Raw genomic sequence first — 10,139 nt, forward strand, 5'->3', positions numbered from 1 at the left:
ACTTGAACTTGAAAATAACAACTTTGTTGACTCTCAAAGTGAAAAATGATCAAAAGCTAGAGGGAAGTCTCTATAGATGTTTATCCTTGGGCATAGTCCCTAAAATCAGGCAGGCGTGGTCCTTCAATCAAACAGGCATAGTCCTTCAATTAAATAGGCGTGGTCCTTCAATCAAGCAGGCATGGTCGTTCAATTAGACAGGTGTGGCCCCTAAACCAAACGAGTGTGATCCCTAAAGTTAGATGGGCGTGGTCCCTAAATCAAAGCCAGATAGAAAGTTTGCACCAATTAGGGCCTACTATGGAGAGCTTCCATAGCTCACAATCATAAGCTTTTTGTCGTATCTTTGATATCTATGATTTGTCTCGATTTATTTAATAATAGTTGTGCTTATAAATCTCAAAAAAAAAACCGGGGGAAAACTATCAGCACCCATTTTCTAGATATAGATATCGATAAAACTATGAAAAATTGATGATGAAAGTTATTACTTTTATCGAGTCTCAAGAGTTTGAGGATAATCAAATCCCAATTAAGGTTGTAAATAATTGAACCAAAAATATTTTCTCAAACCAATTTAGATTAAATTCATAGAAAGAATTAAGTTTAAGGGGTGAAATTACAAATTTTAAAAATTTAGGGGCCAATTGTAGATTACTTAATATTTTCCAACCTTGAGCCAATCAGCTCTGAGTACAACCGAGTTGAGTGTACACAGAGTTTATCGACTCAGTGTTGGTCTACATGGTCCCAATTGGCTCCAAACTTGAAATCTGACATTGTTTTGAGTAATTTTTCTATCACTTTTAAGCATTAAAATAAATAAAAGTACATCTTTTTAAGCTTTTTATTAATAAATATTTGAATTTTTAATGATTTATTCGGTACTTATCAATAGTTATCATTAGACATTCTTGATAAGTCCAATAGTTAGTTTTTTAATTATGGATATTTATCAAAAATTAGAACGAGAGTAAGCTTTCCCTATAAATGGAAAGGGAAGCCCTAGGCTTAAGGGTTGACAATTCTTACAAAACGAGAGTAAGCTTTTAGCAATATATATACTTTCTCAAGAATCAGACACAAAAGCCCTAAAATACTGTAGATTCCTACTATATTTTCGATTCAACCTCCTCCTAATCACCTGAGACTCGAGGATCTACACAATACAGTAACAACCTAAGGGTTTCAAACCATTTACATCATCATCTTTCTCCTCTTTACTTTTTCTTTGTATTTCTCTTATTATCTTTGTTATTAGAATCACGTTAGGAATAATGTGATTGTCTTTCCATGATTGTTCTTTATGCCATATATGCTTAGAATCAGGTTTCTTGCATGATTTATGTGTTTCTACCCCATGCATGTTTCTTGGGTTTTGTGATCCGATAATCATATAATACTTTAACATGCTAGGTTTAATTCCTTTTGATGATAATCCATGAGTATTGGCATGATTAGAGTAGGTTTTGTTAGATTTGCATGATTAGTTTAATTCCCATATTTTTTAAGAAATTGTCATGCTTAGGGAGTTTTGCCTACTGTAAATTTTCTTTTAGCTAATTTATGTCTTCTTGCCTTAAAAACAAGTTTAATTACATGTTATTTCATGTTTTGTATATGTGCTAATCATGTTGCGCGGTTTTTATGCATGTAATAGCAGAATCTTAGAGTCAGAGCATCAAAATTGAACCAAGTCAACCTAGACACTATGATGCGGCCAACTGGCACTTCGTCCAAAATTTGCCCTATTTCACAGATTTCGCCCTTTTTAGTTGATTTCTACTAATTCTAGTTTATTTTAGTCGTTTTTTTAAGTTTATTAGTTGTAGGAAGGGTTGTAATAATTAGTTTCACTGTTTTTTTCATTTTGCCTTTATTTCTCTTTATGTTTGATGGATGGATGACAAGTACTTGCAATATGCATGTTAACTAAAATTGGACATCTAGACATAAGCTTTAAAATTTGGGTTTTGGCATGTAAAATATAGTCTATTAGGTTAAGATATTGGTAAACTGGGCCTGAATTAAAACCCATTTAGACTTGGTAGGCTTTGCTATGTCTAAACTAATTAATCAGCTCACCTAGAATAGGATTACTGAATTGGGCCTTGGCATGCAATTGGTAGTCCACTTAGGATAAGAACTTGGTAATCAATTGCATAACTTGTAATTGAGTTAGACTAGGTGCGCCTCCTTGTGCATAATTGAGTAGTTAAGTTAGGCTAACAAAACAAATGGGAATTGGGCCTAATTAAAATGGGCTAGATTTAGGTGGACCTCACATACTGTAGTACTTGATTTATAGAATTATTACATTGCATTTATAGGGAATAACCATTCAGCAATAAGATTAAAAATAGGGATACAGAAATAAGAAAGTTGACTTCCGGATCCATCTTTGGACTTGTCGAAGCTTTCTTATGGAATCTAGTATGCCATTAAATTGGTATAAGCGTCCTAGAGAACAACCCAAGTGGCGACTCACTTTCATCGCATTAGCCTCTATGTCTAGTTAGCATATTCCTAATTTGGTTGAAAAGCCTTGTAGTGTCATAGTCGATAGAGACACTTGGATATGCATCCGAAAATGCTACCCACACTTGGATATATTCAATATCTAGGATGTCGTGGTTTGTTAGACCATGAATTAAGTGTAGACTTAATTTTACAATCTCTACCTGACAGTTATTAGCAGTTTATTATGAACTTTCATATGAATAAGTTAGATACATCGCCACCCAAAGTAAAAAGGAGTTATTCTAATGGTAGAATCTTCTAAGGCTGCTAAGAGTAAGTCTAAGAAGAAAATACGAAAGAAAGCCCATAAATCAAAGAAAGCATTAAAGGCGAATGGAGGTATCAACAAGGATAAACGAAAATATCACCGTTGTGGGAAAGAAGGACACTAGAGAAAGAACTGCAGGATTTATCTCACTATTTTGAAAAACAAGAAGCAAAAATAAGCTTTTAATTCTAAAAAGAAGGAATAGACTAGCTTAAAGGCAATTATTACCATTTAGTTTAGTTAATAATTTTATTTTTCTTTATTTAGAATTAATAATTATTATTAATTCTTTTTCTAGAACAATTGTTAGTATTTCATTTAATAATATTAGGAAATTGTTGCATTGGTTAGTTAAATGATTTATGCTTCTAGAATATCATACAAAAGTTGTATGAAGTAAGAAAATAAAATCCTATTACAAAAAAACCTCAATTGATCCTAAATAATCATAAGGGTTATGTTATTAATATTAAGAAAAATAAGTAACATAGACAAATTATGTTACTTACAAATTATATCAAATCAATAATACAACCAAGCGGTCTTTGAGAAAGACACATGCTGAATTTTTAAGGTGAACATAACATGTATGCTTGTTTCTAAGAAGAGTTATTATAAAGTATCATATCAAGAATAGATCATATGATATGGAATACTTAGATTATCACTAGTAGGATTATGCAAGACTTCTCTTTAGACTGTTTACAATTTACAAATACTCAAATTGATAAAGTTTCATAAGATCATGAAACCTGACTTTGTGAGACATAGTTAGATCAATAAAGAAAGTTGCAAGGCTTCTCATAAAATGTATACTCTTATAACCATTAACTCTGATATGTTCTATTTATGCTATGATCATAATAAAGTCTATATAGGATATAGACTAGTAAGTAATGTTTAATAGAAACATGCACAATTAAACAGAGATAGAAAGCTTGATCTAATAAATGTAAGTTTGTAAGATATCCAAAAAGATTTTAGAATATCAATACTATCATACTATTAAATTAAAAGTATTTTTTTAAAAATATGATATCTTTCTAGAAAAGGAGTTTTTGAAAGAAGCAGTGGGAGTTTGATAGATCTTAATAGAGATCAAGATAAACAAATTAATATTAAAATGGAACAAAGCTTGAAGGTTGTTAGCATAAGGTGCATAACCTTAAGTCGATCATATACACAATTTTTAAGTATGTAGTAGAGTACAACATATTCATAAGAAATAGATATCTCTTACGGAATATACAAATATATCTCATTAGTGTTGAGATTACTACATTAAGAACTAATGTTTGGCATTAATTCTTGGAGTTGTCACTAAGCCATGAAATTCTATTATGGATACCATATTGTTTAACCAAGTGAAAGACTCTAGTGGACCTATCTAAATGGATAAGATCCATTAAGGTGCAATAGAGTTTTTGAGAAAACTAATATGAAAAATCTTTATACAAAAATTAACCAAAGAAAACTTTATAAGTTATATACATAATGAAAGGATTGATAAGTAATGTAATTGTAAGATATCCATATAGAATTTTTCTTGTCCTAGTTATATACTTTGATTATGGGATTTTATAATTCTAAGTGAAGCTCCTATAAGAAATATTCTTAAGATGTAAGACGATCTAATTTTTTTTATTCTATTTATTCCCAAATAATAAAGTATAATTTCAAAAGTCCAAAAGGACTTACTAGCCTTGCAAATTTGACATATTCAATTCTATTGATAATCAAAAGAGTTTAATATCATTAGGAATTAGAATAAAAAAGTGTATAGAGGTTAATGGAAGTACAGTAATGTTTCCTGATATTATATGTTGTGGACATATAAATAATGAGAAGGTGACAAATCCTTCAACATGCGTCTACCAAGACTTATAAATCCATAAAGAGTTAGAACATGTAATTTACTTTCTAGGATTGAGATCTATAGAGATAGATGCTTTAAACTGCATAAATGTTATAAACTTCAAGTACCTAGACATTTGTGTTAAAGGAATCTAACATGGAAGAAACAAAGAACGATTCTTTGGCGAAGTCTCATGACATATCTTTTTCCAGAGGTACATGCTATAAACACTCATTGAGGAAGATGCTATTAATATCACATATGTCATGTTATGTACTAGACTTTATGGTTATTATAGATGTTGATTGTGAATGACATAGAATAAACTCACAAGATAGATTCAAATCATTTTTAATATAGGAATGCATATGTTTTGGAAAGAGTTCCAAAGGTTACAATTCTTACAACTTGAGCTCAATATATCGCATCGTGTTTGAGGCAATATATGAGAGATCTTTGGATCTTTAAAATTCCTTTTCAAGAATTAAGGTGTGGTTATTAAGTATTATTGATGTAAAGAGCCATTTTCAAAGAACCAAGGTCTCATTTGCAATCCAAAGTATATTGGAGCATTACCAATAATTTACTTATTAATAGAATATAAAGATAAAACAAATGCTCATTGAGGATAACAAAGTTGATCCTCCAACAAAGCCATTTGATCTAGCAGGAACATGATCATCATAAGAAAGAGTTTGGTATTGGATACCATGATGATTGACTTTGACAATGCTTTAGTGAAAGTGGGAGATTGTTAGAGTATGCCCTAAAGAGAAGGAGTTGTTAGATATTTTGTGTTAATTTATACATCATATTGATGGCATAAAATTATACTAAAGACATTCTTTGACTCTTAATGGTACGAGTAGTCATGGTAATATCAATGATTAATCCAAACTATTAGAGATGAGCACCATCGAATGTAAACTTAAAGTAAGAGAAATTATAAAGAGAGTTTATAATGATGAGGTTCTCATTACATATGTTTCTAACTTTTGTTCATAGTCGATATTTGATCAATAATTAGATATTGATTGTTGGATATTAATCAATCACTCAAAACTATCATATTGTGTTATCACTTACTTGTGAAGTAAGCAATCTATCTCACAAAGTTGAGGAATAGTGATTTAAAGTTAAGCATATGCGTGCTTGTTACAAGAACAAATTCATTAGACATGACCTTATTGAGTAGTCCATATGGAATTTACTCAATTATCTATGACCAATACTCTTGTAACAATCATGTAAGATGTGAACTCTAGACTTGAGATAACAGTTTATTATTTTATATGTATTATCTTATATGAGGATTATTATATATTTTACTATCTTAAATGAGGATGCCAAACCTAGCAAACAATCACTTAAGGAACTTAGTAATGACTCTAGCATCATCAGTCTGGAAAGCTTGCACTTCCGGCCACTTAGAGAAATGCTCAACAGCAACAAGGATATACTTATTTCCAAAAGAAGAAGGAAAGGGCCCCATGAAGTTAATGCCCCAAATATCAAAAATCTCAACCGTTTGAATGCTTGTTTGGGGCATCTCATCACGAGCAGAGATGTTACATGATCTCTAGCATGCATCACAAACCTGTACAAATGCTCTAGCATCCCGAAAAATGGTCGGCTAATAGAACCTAGCCTCTAGAACATTCCTAGCAGTATGGCTAGCTGCTTGATGACCTCCTGTTGGTCCCTCATGGCAATGCCTCAAAATTTGGAGGATCTCCTCCACATACACACATCGCCGAATCACTCGGTCTGCATGAACTCGAAACAGAAAAGGGTCTTCCTAAATGCAGTACTTTAAATCAGCAAAGAATTTCTTCTTTTAGTGAAATGTCATACCCTTTGGTAAGACATTTGCAACCAAGCAATTTGCAAAATCGGAAAACTAAGGGACATCCAAAGATACCTGAATAGAGCACAAGTGCTCATTTAGAAAACTGTCATCAATAGCCCTCTCATCAAGTGCATCTAGGCTCGGGTTCTCTAATCTAGAAAGGTGATCTGCAGCCAAGTTCTCTGCACCCTTCGTATCCTTGATCTCAATGTCGAATTTCTACAAAAGCAAAATCCAATGAATGAGTCCCGGCTTAGCATCATGCCTTCCAAACAAGTACCTCAACACTGAATGATCCGTGTAGACCACGGTCTTAGATAGCACCAAGTATGAGAGGAACTTGTCGAAAGTGCATACCACAGTAAGTAACTCTTTCTCAGTAGTGGTATAATGCTCCTAGGCATCTCTCAATGTCTCGCTAACATAATAAATTGGTTGGAACTTATTGTCAATCCTCTGTCCTAAAACTGCTCCAATTGCAAAATCACTAGCATCATACATTAGCTCAAACTGCTCCTCATGAGTCAAATCAGCTACAATGATCACCGGCAGCTTCTCCACCTCATCCAGATAGGCATAGGTCAAGTGCTTAGGCAACTTCTTCAACTCTAGGGCTAGTGGCTCCTCAAGTGAAGGTCTCAATTTCTGCACCCCTAACTTGTCAATATCAACAAAATGGTCAGCAGACCTACTGGGCTCACTAGCCAACAAATAAGCAAGTTGTTCCAATACATCCTCATTGGACAACTCCTCCTCATGCTCAGCCTGTAATGCCACCTGCAAAGGATCATCAAGTAATATCTCCTACAATTGAGACCCCACAATATCATCCAAAACATCCACAGAATATACAGTATAATCATGGTCAAGTGGATGTCTGCTAAGGTCAAAGGTAATAGTATCATCACCTACTCTAAGTTGTAACTTCCCATCACAAACATCTATAACAGCCCTAGATGTTGCAAGGAAAGGTTTACCTAAAATTAAAGGGACGCTACTCTCACACTCCATATCCATAACAACAAAATCTACAGGAAATACAAACTTTCTACTTTAACAAGTACATCTTCAACTATTCCCCTAGGAAATTTCACAATCTTATCTGCTAACTATATGCTCATCCTAGTAGGTTTAGGCTCACCCAAACCTAATTTCTCAAACAAATTGCTAGGCATTAAATTGATGCTAGCTCCTAAATCAGCTAAAGCATCACTAATATGCAAATCTCCAATAATACAAGGAATAGCGAAACTCCCTAGATCATGCCTCTTTACTGGTAGCTTGTTTTGAAGAATGGCTGAGCACTCCTCATTTAGTGTCACTAGTCCTAAGTTCTCCAGCTTCCTTTTGTTGCATAGGATCTCTTTCAGGAACCTCGCATACCTGGGCATCTACGATATAGCCTTAACAAAAGGTAGGTTAATCCTCAGCTGCTTAAATAAATCCAAAAACTTACCAAACTAAGATTCATCCTTTTCCTGCTTCAACCTGGCAGGAAATGGAATTGTCGGCTGGTATTCTTTCACAGGATTCTTCCTCTTGTCCTCGGTTCGCGCAGGCTCTCTCACCTCAGGCTCTAGCTCCTTCCTGACTGGTTCATCCTGCACAACAACATCATCATCAGCCATACGTAAAGAGCTAGCTAACTGCTTACTTGATCTCAAGGTAACAACCTTGACATGCTCCTTCGGGTTTGACTATGTGGTGTTGGGGAGTGTCCCAGGCTGTCTCTCAACCAGCATCTTAGAAATCTAGCTTATCTGATTCTCTAGATTTTGTATGGATGTCTACTGATTTCTAAGAATTGTGTCCGTCTGTTGAAACCTATTCTCTAAAGTGGACATAAATTACATCATCAACTCCTCTAAATTGGGCTTCTTCTCTTGGTTTCGAGGTAGTTGAGGGAGAATTATCCACTATTGGTGTTGCTACTGGTGCAACCACTAAAATCTTGATGGACCCTGGGTGTTGTTATTTTGCCACCTGAAGTTGGATGGTTTCTCCACACCGGGTTATATGTGTTGCTGTAAGGGTTATTCTACTGCCTGGGCGCATTTCCCATATAATCAACCTATTCATGGTCAGTAGAAGAAGAAGATGAAGAAGAATAAAAAATACTTCCTGCATTACAGTTTGCACTGTAGTGTGGGCCACCACAAAACTCGTAGCCAAGATGTGCTGCATGGACTGGCATTTGGAGCTGGTCGATCTTCTTGGCCAACAGCTCCACTTGAGCTGCCAAGGCTGATGTAGAATCTACCTGGTTCACCACTCCTTGCTGTCCTCGCCTACTCCTAGAAGACTGCCACTGATATGTGTTCATGGCCATCTCCTCAATTAAGTTCTGGGCCTGCTCTAGCGTCTTACTATTGATGGCCCCACCTGTAGCTGCATCTACCATCTGCCTCATGGCTGAGTTCAAGCCACTTTAAAAAGTTTGCACCTGCATCCATAATGGTAAACCGTGGTGTGGGCAACATCTCAGCAGGTCCTTGTACCTCTCCCATGCATCATACATGCTCTTATCATCAAACTGCATAAAAGAAGAAATATCATTACTCATCTTTGCAGTCTTAGTAGGAGGAAAGTACTTATAAAGAAATTTATCAGCCAAAGAACTCTAGATGGTGATAGTGTTAGCTGGAAGAGACTGTAGCCATCTCTTTGCTTTATCCCTCAAGGAAAATGGGAACAGCCTAAGCTGAATGGCATCATCGATAGTCCCATTTATCTTGAAGGTATTACAAATCTCTAAGAAATTTGCGATGTGGGCATTAGGATCTTCATTGGGCAAGCCCCCAAACTGTATACTCTGCTGCACCATCTGAATGACATTTGGCTTAATTTCAAAATTGTTCACTACAAAAGATGGCCTCAATACACTAGTGTGCGTCCCCTCTATGGAAGGTCTAGCAAACTCGTACATCATCCTATTCACTTCAACGATGTTGTTGTTGCCGTCTCCCATGTCTACTGGTGTATGGGCAGGAATCTCAATCTGCTCCTCCTCCTCCATGTCTAATCGCTTCCTTCGGCTGCCTGAGGGATTGCCCTGGTTCGGGCAGAGGGTCTACTGGTGCAGGATTAGAACTCCTGGTCATAAACTACCTGAAATAAACAAGGCAGCAGCAAACCAAATAAATAAATGAATAAGAAATAAATGACAAAAATAGAAAAAAAAATGGCTAAAGTAACAAATAGCAAATCTCACTATAGTTTTCAAACAAAGTTCCTCGGCAACGGCACTAAAAACTTGGTGTGCATATGCTTATACAACTACAACTAAGGCAGTGAACTTATCAATGCAGTCTAGCACGATGGCAAGTATTAAAACTTTTGTATCCTCGGGAAAGTGAAATTCTAGAGGTACTACTTCATTCCTTGTTATCTAGCCTAAAATTAATAATTGAGGTTTCTAGATTTACTAAAAACTAAATTCTAAGTGTAATGCGAGAATGAATGAGCAAAGAGACTAATCAAGACAAGAAAGCAAACCCAAAGAGGACTTAGACTAGTTGGCTATCAAACAAAAGATAATAGATTGTTGAGTCCAATTATGCTACCCGTGGATGGTTTCTAAATTGAATTTGATTTTCCTCTCGAGACCACCGAATTCCTAAACCTAAGAACCTAAAGTTGGAAGCTCT

At 35.1% G+C, this 10,139-nt stretch overlaps 1 non-coding gene across 1 annotated transcript; it reads left to right on the forward strand.

The window, feature by feature from the left end:
* Nucleotides 1-8,951: 8,951 nt before the first annotated feature.
* On the forward strand, nt 8,952-9,058 carry LOC112533982. The gene has a single exon (XR_003078305.1). It is a non-coding gene; the product is annotated as a small nucleolar RNA R71 (small nucleolar RNA).
* Nucleotides 9,059-10,139: the final 1,081 nt, after the last annotated feature.

Source organism: Ricinus communis, chromosome 4, assembly GCF_019578655.1.
Source record: "Ricinus communis isolate WT05 ecotype wild-type chromosome 4, ASM1957865v1, whole genome shotgun sequence".
Classification (NCBI taxonomy): Eukaryota; Viridiplantae; Streptophyta; class Magnoliopsida; order Malpighiales; family Euphorbiaceae; genus Ricinus; species Ricinus communis.